The following is a 16,204-nucleotide window of genomic DNA, read 5'->3' on the forward strand; positions in this document are numbered from 1 at the left end:
AGCAACTTTGTTCTCATAATCAATTGGGACCTCTTCCGAAATAGTGGAATCATCACTAAATAAAGTTGACACTCTTCCAAATCCACTTTCATGTTCATCACAATAAGATTCAACATCCTCCAAAATAGTGGGATCACTAATTCCTAAAGTTGACACTCTTACAAACCCACTTTCATTAATATAATCATCATAAATAGGAGGCATGCTTTCATCATAATAAATTTGCTCATCAAAACTTGGGGGACAAAAAATATCATATTCATCAAACATAGCTTCCCCAATCTTGTGGCTTTGCATATCATTAGTATCATGGATATTCAAGGAATTAATACTAACAACATTGCAATCATGCTCATCATACAAAGACCTAGTACCAAACATTTTAATGTATTCTTCTTCTAGCACTTGAGCACAATTTTCCTTTCCATCATTCTCATGAAAGATATTAAAAAGATGAAGCGTATGACACAAACTCAATTCCGTTTTTTATTGTAATTTTCTTTTATAAACTAAACTAGTGATAAAACAAGAAACAAAAAGATTCGATTGCAACATCTAAAGATATACCTTCAAGCGCTCACCTCCCCGGCAACGGCGCCAGAAAAGAGCTTAGTTGACGGGGTGTGAGTGAGTGCCCTTTACCTAGCCTCCCCAACAACGGCGCCAGAAAAGAGCTTAATGTCTACTACACAACCTTCTTCTTGTAGACGTTGTTGGGCCTGCAAGTGCACAGGTTTGTAGGACAGTAGCAAATTTCCCTCAAGTGGATGACCTAAGGTTTATCAATCCGTAGGAGGCGTAGGATGAAGATGGTCTCTCTCAAACAACCCTGCAACCAAATAACAAAGAGTCTCTTGTGTCCCCAACACACCCAATACAATGGTAAATTGTATAGGTGCACTAGTTCGGCGAAGAGATGAAGATACAAGCGCAAAATGGATAGTAGATATAGGTTTTTGTAATCTGAAATTATAAAAACAGCAAGGTAACAAGTGATAAAAGTGAGCGTAAATGGTATTGCAATGATAGGAAACAAGGCCTAGGGTTCATACTTTAACTAGTGCATGTTCTCTCAACAATAATAACATAGATAGATCCCTCAACATGCAACAAAGAGTCACTCCAAAGCCACTAATAGTGGAGAACAAACGAAGAGATTATGGTAGGGTACGAAACCACCTCAAAGTTATTCTTTCGGATCTATCTATTCAAGAGTTCGTAGTAGAATAACACCTTAAGACACAAATCAACCAAAACCCTAATGTCACCTAGATACTCCATTGTCACCTCAAGTAACCATGGGCATGATTATACGATATGCATCACAAAATCTCAGATTCATCCAACCAACACAAAGTACTTCAAAGAGTGCCCCAAAGTTTCTACCAGAGAGTCAAGAACGTGTGCCAACCCATATTCATAGGTTCATGGGCGGAACCCGCAAGTTGGTCACCAAAACATACATCAAGTGGCACATGATATCCCATTGTCACCATAGATAAGCACGACAAGACATACATCAAGTGTTCTCACAAAAGACTCAATCCGATAAGATAACTTCAAAGGGGAAACTCAATTCCTCACAAGGGAGTAGAGGGGGAGAAACATCATAAGATCCAACTATAATAACAAAGCTCGGGATACATCAAGATCGTGCCATAGAGGGAACACGAGAGAGAACATGAGAGAGAGAGAGAGATCAAACACATAGCTACTGGTACATACCCTTAGCCCCGAGGGTGAACTACTCCCTCCTCGTCATGGAGAGCGCCGGGATGATGAAGATGGCCACCGGTGATGGGTTCCCCTCCGGAAGGGTACCGGAACGGGCTCCCAAGAGGTTTTTGGTGGCTACAGAGGCTTGCGGCGGCGGAACTCCCGATCTATCTTGATATTCGATGGTTTTAGGGTACGTAGGCTTATATAGGCGAAAGAAGTTGGTTGGGAGGTGCTCGAGGGGCCCACGAGATAGGGGCGCGCCCAGTAGGGGGCACCCCTATCTCCTGGGCTCCTCGAGTATCTTCTGACGTGGACTCCAAGTCTCCAGGTTGATAATCTTCCAAAAAATCACGTTGCCGAAGGTTTCATTCCGTTTGGACTTCGTTTGATATTCCTTTCCTTCGAAATACTCAAACAGGCAATAAAACAGCAATATGGGCTGGGCCTCCGGTTAATAGGTTAGTCCCAAAAGTAATATAAAAGTGTATAATAAAGCCCATAATCATTCAAAACAGATTATAAAATAGCATGAATGTTTCATAAATTATAGATACGTTGGAGACGTATCAGTATCCAGTGGGTACAATATATAACATTGGCATGATAAAGGTAAGACAAGAAAAGGGACTAAAACTAAAGTTAGGTACTCGGCCATCATAATCTTGTTTGCACTTACATCAAAATTTCACAATGACGATTGACACACGGATGTCTTAACCTCCATCACAAACGAACTTCAAAAAAATCAAGTTTGCAAACTTGCAATGCTAATTACTATAGGTTTACCCATATATTATAGGGTTTGATTTTTTTATTAATTTTTCTGGGTATCCATTGGGTTACACTTGGTATAATTTCAAACCCATACCCGACCCATGCACTTTGCGGATATGGATACCCATTACCCATGGGCATGGACTAGTAGAAAGTCTCACCCATGCCCACTATTTCGGATAGGGCACCTGCGGGTACCGATACCCATGGGAAAAATTGCCATCCCTAAGAAATTTGTAGGCATTGGATCGGTGAATTCATTGGATGATATTCATCATATAACAGTAATAACTTAGGTAATACGACACTAGCTCTAGTTCATAATTACAATGTAGGCATGTATTCCGTAAATAGTCATACGTGCTTATGGAAACAACTTGCATGACATCTTTTGTCCTATCCCCCCGTGGCAGCGGGGTCCGATTGGAAACTAAGGGATATTAAGGCCTCCTTTTAATAGAGAACCAGAACAAAGCATTAACACACGGTGAATACATGAACTCCTCAAACTACTGTCATCACCGGGAAGTGTCCCGACTTCTGTCACTTTGGATTTGCCGGATCATAACACGTAGTAGGTGACTATAACTTGCAATATCGGATCTAGAATATAGATATAATGGTGATAACATAAACAATTCAGATCTGAAATCACAGCATCCGGGCCCAAAGTGACAAGCATTAAGCATGGCATAGTCATAGCAACATCAATCTCAGAACATAATGGATATTAGGGATCAAGCCCTAACAAAACTAACTCGATTACATGATGAATCTCATCCAACTCCACCGACCAGCGAGCCTACGAAGGAATTACTCACTCCCGATGGGGAGCATCTTGGAATTGGCGATGGTGAAGGGTTAGTGATGACGAAGATTGAAGATCCCCCTCTATGGAGCCCCAAACGGACTCCAGATCTGGCCTCCCGATGAAGAACAGGAGGCGGCGGTGACTCCATGTCATGAAATGCTATAATTCTTTCTCCCTGATTTTTTCTCCGAAAATATGAATTTGCGGTATCAGGGTTGAGGTCCGCGGGGCAACCAGGTGCGGACAATCCACCTGGGCGCACCTGGAGGGGGCGCCCTAGTGGGTTGTGCCCACCCAGGTGGTTCTTGGCTCCAGAAATTCTCTTTTATTGTATAAAAAATCCTCGCGAAGTTTCATTCCAATCCGAGAAGTTTTATTTCTGCACAAAAACAACACCATGGTAGTTCTTCTAAAAATTGCGTCAGTCCGGGTTAGTTTCATTCAAATCATGCAAATTAGAGTCCAAAACAAGAGGAAAAGCATTAGGAAAAGTAGATGCAATGAAGATGTATCACGTCCGCCCGAAAGAGTGGCTGGAATTCGCTCCCCACAGAGGTAATCAAGCTCATTGTTTCGCGTGTGGATAATCTCGGTACCATGCTGCTCACTGCGTGCTCGTTGAGGCTGTACCGTTCACTCATAGCCCTCAGGCTGGAGCTTTTTAAGCTAGCTCCTCGCTTTTTGATGCCGTCTGATCCTCAGAAACGGCGTGTTACCCAACATAACGATCATAGGGTGGCGAGCATCAACCCCCTCGACTGCGATCCGATCCCCATCACCCTCAACTACATTCACGATAACTGGGAGGGCATGAACACGTCTTAGATGGTGCTCGTCGACGGTCACGACAGCTGGATGCTCGTGGAGGTGTACACCCAGTGATTGATCCCCCTTCCTCCGATTAACACTGCACTACTTTGGCACCTCAGCCCAGAATACTCGGAATCTTACAGTTGCCAACATGATACCAAGTTTGATTTCCTCAAGGTTGTAATCTGCCAAGTGCACACAAGATCTGCGAATTATAAAGTCTTCAGGCTAATTGCGTTCTTCAACCGCGGTCTCGCCTATATGACAGGTCATTGCGGTAAGTGGATAAATGTGCATGTCCATCGCAGGATCGTATATTATCCATGGTTTTTGGATGCCATTGAACACAAGGGCTTCATTTACCCTGCAGACTCCTTCTATGGCTAGATGTATTGTTGGCCTACTCCTGTCATTGCTACAAACGGCTGTTACAACAGTATGTTACTTTCTTGTAATATCATGATGGCTTTCTTATATTACTATCAACATTTACTGAAAAATATTCATGTTCATAACATGTTCTTCTTAATATTGACTACAATACAAGCCCTTTTTTATTTGACTCCAAATTGATATGTTGTTGTAGGCCTCCTGGTGTCCCTACCCTTCGTAATCCTAGAACCTTTCCAAGAAAAGTGGCATGGACGTTGTAAGTGGTTCTGGCTCGATCAGACGATGGTGAATGATTGATGATCGTTCGCACGTACCAGACGTCTTGTTTCACGGAATAAATCACAATCACTGCAAGGTCTTTGAGTAGGATCCCAACTTCTCTGGGCCTTCAGGAATTTTTGATTGGAGATTGGTAAGTAGCCTTGGTACACGCTCTCTGATTCTCAGACTGAATTATCCAATAAACTGGGAGATAACCGATGACAAGGATCATGATGGCTGCGCGGTTTCATTCACTAGGAGAAAATGTGTGTACACAGTGTACCATGCGTCTCTCCATGCACCATTCCCTGATATGTGCCGCCACGCTTTGCAGCCCAAAGTAGTTGAGAGAGTTGCATGTATCAAACTTCGACCTGCTAGCTGGAGTTTCCCCCGCTAGGCACCCATCTGGTTCAAGCCGTCAGCCAATCTCCACAGCTTAATAAATAGTAATGTCTAACTGGGCCAGTTAGTTAGATGTGTACACTTGGTGTAGTAGGATCTTATTTAGTTTGATGCATACACTTGTTCTTTTTTGTTAGCCCTTTTGTAATGATGGCTGATATTTGGTTTGGAAGAGGGAGTTGTGTCTTTACTCTTCTGGCCTGCTTACTGCTTCTGTTGCACCCCCAGCACTGGTTGCTACTGTTGTTTTCAATGTACAATCAGTAGTATATTTCATATGTTGGTTGAATAAATGTGTTGTTAGAACGACAGACACAATGTTTTGGAAGTCGTTGAACGGTCTAATCCTTTAGTGCCCCATACGTAAGCCTGGCAATAGTTTGGACTGAAACTTAGTTTTTGGATTGATTTTGATTTGGTTTCTATAGGTTTGGTCTCTACTAGTTTGAGATGGTGTCGGGGAAACGACACCTATGGGATCACGAGGATCCCTTCTACGGTTGGCGGGGAGAGACCTACGGAAAGAGCAGGTCTGGTGATTAGCACGAGGGATTTTTACCCAGGTTCAGGCCGCTGAGGAGCGTAAAACCCTAGTCCTGCTTTGTGTGTATATTTAGTGCTCTTGAGTTCTTAGACTAGATTTTATGCATGCCCAGTCCAAAAAGTACGAATCCTTCTCTAGTACGCCTCGGGCCTCCTTTTATATGTCAAAGGGGTTACCACAGTGGCACATAGGACCTGTAAAGTAGGTACAATGTAAAAGCTTATCGCTGACATCATACAAACGCACTAAATGCGATGCTTACGTGCCCTCCAACTTTACCGGGGACGGTAATAGAACCCGTCCCATCCATCGCCGCCTCATCCTGCCTTGACACACGTCCTAGCCGATGAGGCATGCAGCGCCAGGCTGGCTGCCTAGCTGCTGTGCTGGCGCGGTGGCAGGGCCTTCACGAAGATCTGCATGCCACCACACAGGTGCTTGCTTAGTTGGCAGGCTAGTCGCTGCGCTGGAATGGCTGTGAGGTGAGAAAACCTTGTCGGGTGCGGGCCTGGCTGTGGCCCCGCAATTGTCCCCGGCAAGGGTCTTGCTGGGGCCTCGCAGTCGTCCCCGGCAAGGGCCTTGCCGAGGATCTTTGTCTTCTGGCCTCCACGTAGCCCTGCAGGCTGTCTGTCTTCACAAAGATCTGCATGCTACTATGCACGCGCCCCCCGAGTCTTGGCTTTGACGTTGTCGATGGTGACTGAACTCTTAGCCTCGAGGGTGGTGGCTTTGCTGGTGCCCTCCAAGTTGCCCCAAAAAGTCTCTTACCGGGGCTACATAGGCTGCCCCGGCAAGGGTGTTGCCGGGGGAGGTCTATCTTGTCTTCTGCTCTTTATTCACTGGCTTGAATGCTTGTCTTGGTAGTCTTGTATCTTTCCTTCCACTGCCCCGTCAAGCCTTGCCGCAGGTGTGACTACAACTGCCCGTGCACAAGTAAGGGGTACAGAAAAGCCCATACTTTTCTACACCGACAGGAGCCCCCGGGCCTGGGCTACACATAAGCGCGAAGCGTCATTGAGCCAGGCCCAACACATTGCGCGGGCACGCGTGGCAGGGATTAACAGTTGCAATCTTCTCGTCAGTTGTGCTTCCCCATGATCCGCATTGAGTGTGTGACGTGGAAGTCATGCGTGGAACGGTGGCAGCACGCCTGCGACACCTCACATCGACCAGCAAGGCGGCCCGTGCCTTCCCATAAAAAGAGGAAGCCGCAGGGGCGCTGCTCATTTACAAAGTAAACTTGGGTCGTGGCTTGCATGGCGTCTACACCCCACGATCATGGGGTGAAAATCGGTCGTCCCACTTGTCTTTATACTTCTGGCTTGCCCGCCACGTGTCCTTCATGCCTCAGGAAGGGTAGGCGGTGGATGCGGAGGGCACGGGCATTAAAGCCATCGCAGGAAATCGGGCGTCGCTGATTGGAGCAACGGGTCGGTCCTGATTCCCCGCGCCTCTGGAGGCCGTATTGGTCGAGTGGGGCGGCCGCCCTTGGGGCGAGAGGCCAAGATCCGTCCCGGCCCTCCTATAAAAAGGGGGAGGGACGACGTTTTTCCATACTCACCTCCTCCTTCTCCTTCCTGCTTGGTCACCTTCCTCCGCTCGCCATGGTGAGAGGGCGCGCTGGTGCTCCCATGGCGGCAATGAGGGCTTCTGCTCGACAGTGCGTCCCACTCCTCCGGAGTTCATGGTAGCGTAGACCGCTATGAGAGGGAGAGGGAGGGGCAAGGTCGAGGCCGCCGCAGCGCTCGGAGAAGAGGAGGACAGGGCGGTGCAGCAGCCGCATCTCCGTCGGCGTCCCCTCCCCCAATGGAGGGCCATGTCGGAGACCAGCCTTGTGGGTTCTTCATCAGGCTGTACAAGCCCCTGTGCGGTCATCTCTGCCTCCCTACCCCATTTGCTCGGGTAATGGAGCTTGACCCACCGCACGCCTTGAGGCTGCATATGAGGGGTTGTGGGAACGGCAGCATGTAGGTCGACGTCGACTTCCCTACTGCTCACGTCATGTACTTCTGCCATGGGTGGAAAACCTTTGCCCGTGCCCATAGCTTGTCGGAGGGGCACGTTCTCCAGTTCAAATTAATGGAGAATGGCCAGCTCTTCGTCAATGTCTTTGGGCGCTCGGGAATCCGCTTATTGTGCTGCGCGGAGAGCTCCACCGACGATAAAAGCTCCTCCTCGAGCAACAATGACGAGGAGGGTCGCGACAGCAACGACGATGATAGCGGGCGGGAGGACGACAACTTCGACTCCGGCTGACCATCAGTGGCAGCACCATCATCTGCTGGCTCTGGTGTCGGTAGTCGGCGGGTCGCCTCCACCATGCTCTCGATCGACGCGTCCCCTCCCATGCCTCCCTCCGCGTTCACCTATCGTGCCTGGGAGGAAAGGGGCAACAACGGTGATTACGGGGCACTCATCTTTTTTCCAACTTGTAGGCACTTGTCAAATCTTAATTTTTAAACAATGTAATCTCTCGAGTCCATGCTTGTGTTCTGTAACGTTTGCACTTGCATCAGCATGTTAATGAAAAAGATGAACCTTGTCGGGAACACATGGATGTATATGTCCATGCAGAGGTAAAACGCCTATTTAATGTAGATAAATGAGTTTTCCAGGCAAGCTACCTTGCCGGCGCCCTCTATGCCTGCCGGAGAGTCACATCTGCCGGGTTACAGACGAAGGGTCCAGCCCCCTGCCATTCTCTTTTTACCAAAGGCTATTGCGACCATTCTGACTGAAGCAGCGTTTGGGTCAGGGGTGGGAGCACCTAAGTCTAAAAAGAGTGGCGAGGTTTTCTAATGCACAAGTTATAGGTTACGAACATGAATGGACAAGAGGTGAACTTTATTTGTTTGGTTTGCCGGGGATCGATGTGCCAGGCAGTCTTCTCAACCTCTTGCCGAAGCCAAGTCCATGACAGGAACGGCAGAACTGAGCATCGTCACTACGGCTGAAAGAAGAGAGTATATGAGCATGGAACCTTGGCGGTCCATCAGTATCTGCTGGAATCAAGGGTAGTACAATATCCTGGACAAGCATGCATATACGTATATACATAAACATGGAAATCAATAGGAAACTGTACATACTGAAATTCATTCGACTGCGCACAGGGTCTGTGCCTGGCTCTGTACATAGGGTTACATGCCTTTTCGGCAAGGCTAGTACAAAAGGGGGTTGCCGGGGCTCCCGGCAACCATGCCTTATGGGTAAAACTTGCAAAGATGTTCGATATTCTAGGAGTTGCTCACCGGAATACCATCTTCGGTCTCCAGGCGGACTGCGCCGGGCCTGGTGACTTGTATTAACCGATAAGGGCCTTCCCACTTTGGCGTCAACTTGTTCGAATTCTTGGCAGATTGAATACACCGAAGAACAAGGTCGCCTTCCTCAAGGCTTCGGGCATGAACCATGCGGCTATGGTAGCGGCACAAGGCTTGTTGGTAGCGTGCGGCTCGCACAGCAGCCTGAAGATGATATTCCTCAAGGAGCATAGCATCATCTTGGTGCAACTGCTCTTGCTGAAGCTCATCATAAGCAAGAACTCGAGGTGACCCATATATGAGTTCTGTGGGGCGAACTGCTTCTGCCCCGTATACCAGGGAGAAAGGTGTCTGTCAGGGGTTGGGTACGACATATGCCAACGGATGGCTTATCATGGTGGGAACGAGTAGAACGTCGCCGGTGCTCGGAAGCGGGATGAGGCGAAGACATGCACGCCGGCGGATCTTACCCAGCTTCAGGGCTCTCCGAGGAGATAACACCCCTACTTCTGCTTTGCGGGGTCTCCGCATGATCACTATGGCAAAGTGAATACAAGGTTGCTCCTAGAGCTGTTTTTTGGAGGTAGGAGAGGGCAAGGCTAGCTCCTTCCTTCCTATATGATCGGGTCTAATCCTAGAGAAGCTATCCCCCTTGCATGGGTGCCCGGGGGGGGGAATATATAGGCCTGCCCCCCCAGGGATACAATGGTAATCCGGCTGGGCGCGCGTCCCAGCCGTCTGCCTCTCAGGCCACCGTCTTCTCCGCCGACTACTGGGGCCCGCCGACTGGCGGGCCCCGCTGGCAGGCCTGGTACTGTAGCGGTGCTTCTGATGATGCTGGCTTGGTCATGGGGTCATGGCAACAGTGTCGCCGTCTGGCGGACGATCACTGTCGACATTCCCCGTCTTGTCTGGTTAATGGCGTGCGGGGCCCGTGGGAGGGGCCGGCCGACTCCAGGGGGCTAACTCCCACGGGTCCGTCTTCGGGGCGCTCTCGCCGTCTTCTGCTCTCCCGCTGACGGGCGGTCCCACCATCTCCGGGCCATACAGGTGGGCCGTCGTGGGCACAGTGCGCCACCCACTGAGGCTGAGGTCAGGGCAGACATGGCAACAGTGCCACGCCACGATGGAGATCTTCAGCGATACAACGCACTGTAGCCATGCCAGCCCCTCGTAGGCAGGGTAGAGATGGCCACGCAATGACCGTACACCGCCCCTGACACCGTGGCAAAGGCAGGAGAAGGTCGGAGTCGCGGGCCGACTCCCATAGTCGTCTTATCTGGGAGTCGCCAGCCAAGAGTCGGCTCATCTCGAAGTCGTCAGCCGAGAGTCGGCTTAATTCGAAGTCGTCCCTGGAACTCGGCCATGAGGGACAGTTGCTGCCGACTCCCAGGAGGCGGCCCTTCATCGTGGGGACTTGAGGGGCGCAGTCTGCCCTGATGTTTTGAAAGGTTCTCGGGCTCGGGTTAGCCTACCCATGGCCCATTACTCCGACAGTAGTCCCCGAAGCTGGTGAGGCGCCGCGGGAGACGCGCCGGGGAGCCTCAACAGTTTCATCTCTCTGGGATGGAATCTCGGCCTCGCTCGCCGTCTTCCTCCAGGCTGACTAGCTGGAGTCGGCCTCGCAGAAAGCCGTCTTGCCTCTTAGAGAGTTTGAACGTCGCGGCGGGGTCCAGGCAGCGTGCCTGATAAGCTTCCGGGCAGCCGCCCGTTGCGGGTCCGTCGCGTGGCGCCACGTGGAGGGGTCAGTCTGCCCACCCACGCGCGCGACGGGACAGGACCTCAGGCGGGGCCCGCCACTACTGTGCCTCGGCACGCGAGCGGATTTGCTGCGGCCATGCGGACGGTTGGGGTTCCCACGCCGTAACTGCACGCAGTTACTGCGTGTGGTAAATCGTGGGGGCGTGGGGGGGGCGGGGCGCAGTTAATCCCACGCCCGCCCCATCGGCTTCTCAGCCCTATGAGCCTATAAGTAGGCGGGAGGAAGGGAGCGGCGAAGCACACGCGCCCATCTCCCCTACTCCCCTTGCTTCCTTCTTGCTTCTTCTTCCTCTCGCCGCCGCCGCACCGAGCTACGCCACGCTTGCGATGATGAGCTCTTCCTCCGCCGCCGCACCTGCTGCCATGCGCTCCAGCGTATGGGACGGCTCCGAGGTGGACGACGACATCATCGAGTTCCTCCGCAAGATGCGTCGCCTCCCCGGCGCGGACCTAGTGCAAGCCCGTGCCGCGCCGGAGAGGGAAATATCACTGGCACCGGAGGAGGGCAAGCGGGTCGTATTCCGCTTGCACCTCATGCGCGGCCTAGGGCTGCCGGCGAGCGGCTTCTTCCACTCCTTCTTGGAGTTCCACGGGCTCCAGCCGCACCACCTCACCCCGAACACGGTGGTGCTGCTGGCTGCCTTCGCCACCTTGTGCGAAGGCTTCCTCGGCATTCTCCCCACAATCGAACTGTGGGGAGAGTTCTTTCAGTCAAAGCTCGGCACGCACGTTGCCGGCGTGCCGGCCGAGTGCGGCGCCTTCATCGCGATGCGGAGGTCGGTGGCCGACAATCCGTTTCCCGCCATCCCGCTGATCAAGTCGGTGAAGATGTGGCAGCGTTCTTACTTCTATGTGAAGAACGTCGCCGCAGATGGCGACTGGGTCAACCTGCTGCCTTTCGAAGCCGGCGCACCGGCTGGGAGGCTCCCCAACTGGTCCCACTGGGTCAAGACACTGACTCCCGCTGGTGCCGCCGCCGTCGCGCGACTCCGAGTTCTGACGCAGTCGGAGGGCTTGACCGTGTCCGACTTGCTGGCCGCCTTCATGGCGCGCCGAGTCCTCCCGCTCCAAGGCCGACCTCATCTGATATGTCAGATGAGCGGCCAACGGGATCCGAGTCGGCTCTACTCCAAGGACATGCCCCACGCGGAGGTGGCGGACATGGTGAACTATATCTCAAACTGTAACCTCGCGGCGACTTGGCAGTTCGGCAAGGAGCCGTACTCACGCGCCAACCCCCCGCCTGCGGTAAGTCGTCTTTCTTTCTTCTTTGCAGCCGAATCCGACTTCTAATCTTTTTGGTTTTTCTTAAGTCAGAACCCCCTCATCCAGCCTTCAGTCGGCATCGCGGGCTCGACCCGCCAGTTCGTCCCCGATCGAGCGGAGAGCGACATCAACGACCTGGACTTGGGGGCCACGGCGATGGAGGCCGACGCCGAAGGAGGAGGAGGAGGAGTTTTCAGGCCGTCAGCCACTTTTGCCGACTGGCCCGATGACGACGCCGAGGGGGAAGCCGCCCCACGCCACCAATCAAGGGCCGGCCAGCCGAGCGCGAGTTCCGCCGCCGGCTTGGGTGGTCAAGGCGGCGCGAAGAGGCGCCGGGCCGGGCCGAGCTTTCTTGGCGGGCGGCTAAAGAAGCTCAAGGGGGCGGCCGCCGCGACCCAGAGGGAGGAGGCGATCACGAAGGCCAACCGCTTCTGCAAGGAAGTGAAGAAGCCACCACTGGTCTCCGCGTAAGTGCCTCCTCTCTTGACTTGTTTTGCTCTTGGTGGACTTTTGTCCAAATGTTTTACATGCTTTCTTCGCCTCAGGGCTCCCCTCACCTTCGAGAGGGTCGCCACCGCCTCCATCGTGGGGTCGGCGGAGACATCCGTCAGTACTCGGCGGATTGATCTCGCCGCCAACCTTCAGGAGGCGACGGAGCGGAACGCGCGGGAGAAGCGCGACGAGGACGAAGCCGCCCGTCTGGAGAAGGCGGAGGCCGAGAAGGCGGCTGCCTCCACCCAGAGGAAGCTGGACGAGGCCGAAGCCGCCGTGGCGGCAAGGCGGCGAGCTGAGGAGGCGGCGCTCCTCCAGTCGGCATTGCTTGTCATCCCGCTGAACTCCGCGCAGCCGCCCCCGGAGTTCACGGGGCAGACTGGAGGAGCGGGCGGTGAGAACCCCGTCATGGAGAGGGAGAGTGGCGAGGCCTCCATGTCGGACAAGATAAATGGCTGGCAGGCCCGCCGGTACCACCGACTGAGGACGAGTCCATGGTGAAGCTGCTCCTTCAAGTCGCCTCGCCAGCGCGTCGCTGTGTTGAGAAGGCGACTTTAGCGCCACGGCCGCTGGAGACCGGCACCGCCATCTCGGCCATCCCAGATGCTGAGGCGACGAGTGCCGCGCCCGTTGGGTGGGTGCGAGGAGGCGGCACGGGCCCGCTGAACCAGGTGCTTCTGGACGTTCAGGCGAAGCTGCGAGCCGAGGGCGACGCCATCCAGAGCTGCACAAAGGCGCATCTGGCGCCGCGAGTAGCCGTCTTGGTATGCTTCATTTTTGACTTTGATTTTCTTTGTTCTTCTCTGTGGGGGCGCGCCAGCGCACCCACTGGGTGTAGTCCCCGAGTTTCGGGCCGGCTGCTGAGCAGGCGGCTCGGAACTCCTTCTGGCGAGTTCCGATACTTATCTTCGTCTAAAAATTCTTATTGCAGGAGTACCACAACCTCCGCGTCACTGCCATCAACCGCAATGTTGAGGAGCTGAGCAAGCGGACTGCCGACTTGTCAGAGAGTCGGAGTGAGTCTTCCTTCTTCTTAGCGGGGGCGCGCTGGCGCACCCGCGGGCTGTAGTCCCCGAGATTCGGGCCGACTGCTGAGCAGTCGGGCTAGATCTTCTCAGCGAATTTCTTTGTTGATGACTTAACGTCTTTCTTTTTTATTCTTTAGAGGCCAACGCCACTCTTCAGTAGTAGCTGGGCGAGGCCAACACCGCCTTGCGCGCCAAGGGGGAGGAGTGCGGCAAGCTTGCCGCGGAGCATGATCTGCTAGCCGCGCAGCTGGCGGAGCAAAAGGAGCTGCTCAAGAAGGCATAGGAGGAGGCAGAGATGAAAGAGGCTGCGCTCCTGGCCGAATTCGAGAGCGAGCGCTCCTCCTGGACCGACAAGGAGGCGCAGCTGACTTTCGGCTTCCATGAGATTGAGGACATCGTCGACGGTGAGTTTCTTTACTTTCTTTGAGCCGCCGACTGTGGGTCGGGCGACTCCTGATTCTGACTTGCTTCTTTTTTGTCTTGGCAGACTTCTTCCCTGGCCACTCGCAGGCGGCCACTCAGGCCATCGAGGTAGATCGCGAGGCGCGGAGGGCAGATGGTGCGGAGATTGCCGCCAGCGCCCCTGGACCCTTGACGAGCAGCTTCTGAGCATCGAGGCTCGTCTGCAGCCGGCCCACCGGATGCTGCGCCGGCTTCAGCATGCCGACGCCCAGACCATTGCCGCCCTGTGCCAGACATGCCGGTTATGCGCACTGCCAGTCGGACTGCTGACTGGCTGGAGGTCGCAGCTGGTCGTCTTGAGGCTTGGAAGGGTTCCTCGGCCCGGGCTGGAGCGCGCCAGGCCTTGGAATTCGTCAAGGCGTGGTATCCAGGGCTGGACCTGGACCGTCTGGCCGCGTCCCGGTCAAAGGCCCAGGCGGAGCTGGTAGCTGTGGAAGACGCCCTTGTCGCTCATGCTGCGGCGATCACCGACTATGCCGACACCGGCATCTTCGTCCCTGATCGGGCTGAAGACGACAGGGAGGCGCCGTCGGAGTGGTTCGGGATGAACCTAGATTACGACGAGGACTCGGCGGAGGTGATTGCTTCCAACGCCGAGGAGGAAGGCGAGGCGGAGGACGAAGGTGAGACGGAGGCGCCAGAACACGGAACGGGCGACCAACCTCAGCTCGACCGCGCCTCCAGCAACGAGCCGCGTCCGGAGAAGGCGGCTGCCACTGGAGACGATCAAGCCGAGACTGCCCAGCCGCCCGCACCGGCACCTGACACCGGCGTCTCCTCGGACCCTCCGAACCCGGATGCCGCCTCCTAGGCTGCCGTCTTTGCCTTCATTTTATCTGCCTTAGTAGTCTTTGAAGAACTTTGTTAATTAGAACAATTCCACCCGCGGGGTGTATTTTGAACTTCTACTTGAAGATTCGGCCAAGGGCCTATGTTATGTAAATATTTATCCGAGTTCTATCTTTCCTTGCACATTGCTCTTTTGGCTTTTTCCTTTGCTGCCTTCCCTTAGTCGCCGCCTTGCTAGTCGGACAACCGCTCCGCAGACTGCCACTGGATCAAATGCTTGGCTACTTTGGGAAGGCAAGTACTTGGCCATTTTAGAGTCTTTTTAACAAGTCGGATAGAAAGCGGTAAGACGACTACTTACGAGTCGGCTTCACTTAAGAGAGGCTAGAAGAAAGCGGCGAGCCGACTACTCACGAGTCGGCTTTTGCTTGAGAGAGGCTGGAAGCCGTCTTAGGCTATGTTTGTGCTTTGGGTCCTTAGCCATCTTTCGTGTGGGCGCCCGTTCTTCCTTACTCCTGCCTACCAAACAGTCGCTCTACAAGCTGTGGCTTCCGACATGAGACAGCTTAGGCGCCACACACTACTTGTCTGACTGCGGGAAGCACTTCATAGCGCGAGGCGGCGAGTCTCCGGGCCGACTAGTCGAGCCCGGTGCCAAGCGGCATAACAAAGAGTAATATACTCGAAGGCATAATTCTTATCATACAGATAACAAAAAAGGGCAGTCCCCGAGCTCGTTTCGGGGGGCCCGAAGTCTTGGTACTTTAATACAAAGGGTAGCGTGATACATACTGCATCAACTATAAAATCTTCGGAGAAGATTTGCATTCCATGGGCGCTCTGTCTCTTTGTCGGAGTCGTCCCTCTTGCGTGCTCGGGGCTTCTGAGCATCGATCAGGTTGTAGGAGTCGTTTCCCAGCACCTTGCTGATAATGAAGGGGCCTTCCCAAGGCGCCGACAGCTTGTGCTGGCCGGCTGTTTGCTGGATCAGCCGGAGCACAAGGTCGCCCTCTTGGAAAGATCTTGGCCTGACCTTCCTGTTGTAGTATCGGCGCAGGCTCTGCTGGTAGATGCTGGACCGGCTAAGTGCCAACAGCCAGCCCTCTTCCAGCAGATCGACACTGTCTTGTCGTGCTTCTTCTGCTTCTTCCTCGGTGTACATGGTGAGTCGCGGAGAGTCGAACTCTATGTCCATTGGGATGATGGCTTCAGCACAGTAGACGAGGAAGAAGGGTGTGAAGCCGGTTGACTTGTTTGGAGTCGTGCGCAGACTCCAGAGGATGGCTGGCAACTCGTCAAGCCAACAGCCGGCCGAACTCTCCAGTGGTTCGACCAGTCGAGGCTTGATGCCACACAGGATGAGGCCGTTTGCTCGCTCTACCTGGCCGTTTGACTGCGGATGAGAAACGGTCGCTAAGTCCAGTCG

Source organism: Triticum aestivum, chromosome 7B (assembly GCF_018294505.1).
Source record: "Triticum aestivum cultivar Chinese Spring chromosome 7B, IWGSC CS RefSeq v2.1, whole genome shotgun sequence".
NCBI classification, from domain to species: Eukaryota; Viridiplantae; Streptophyta; class Magnoliopsida; order Poales; family Poaceae; genus Triticum; species Triticum aestivum.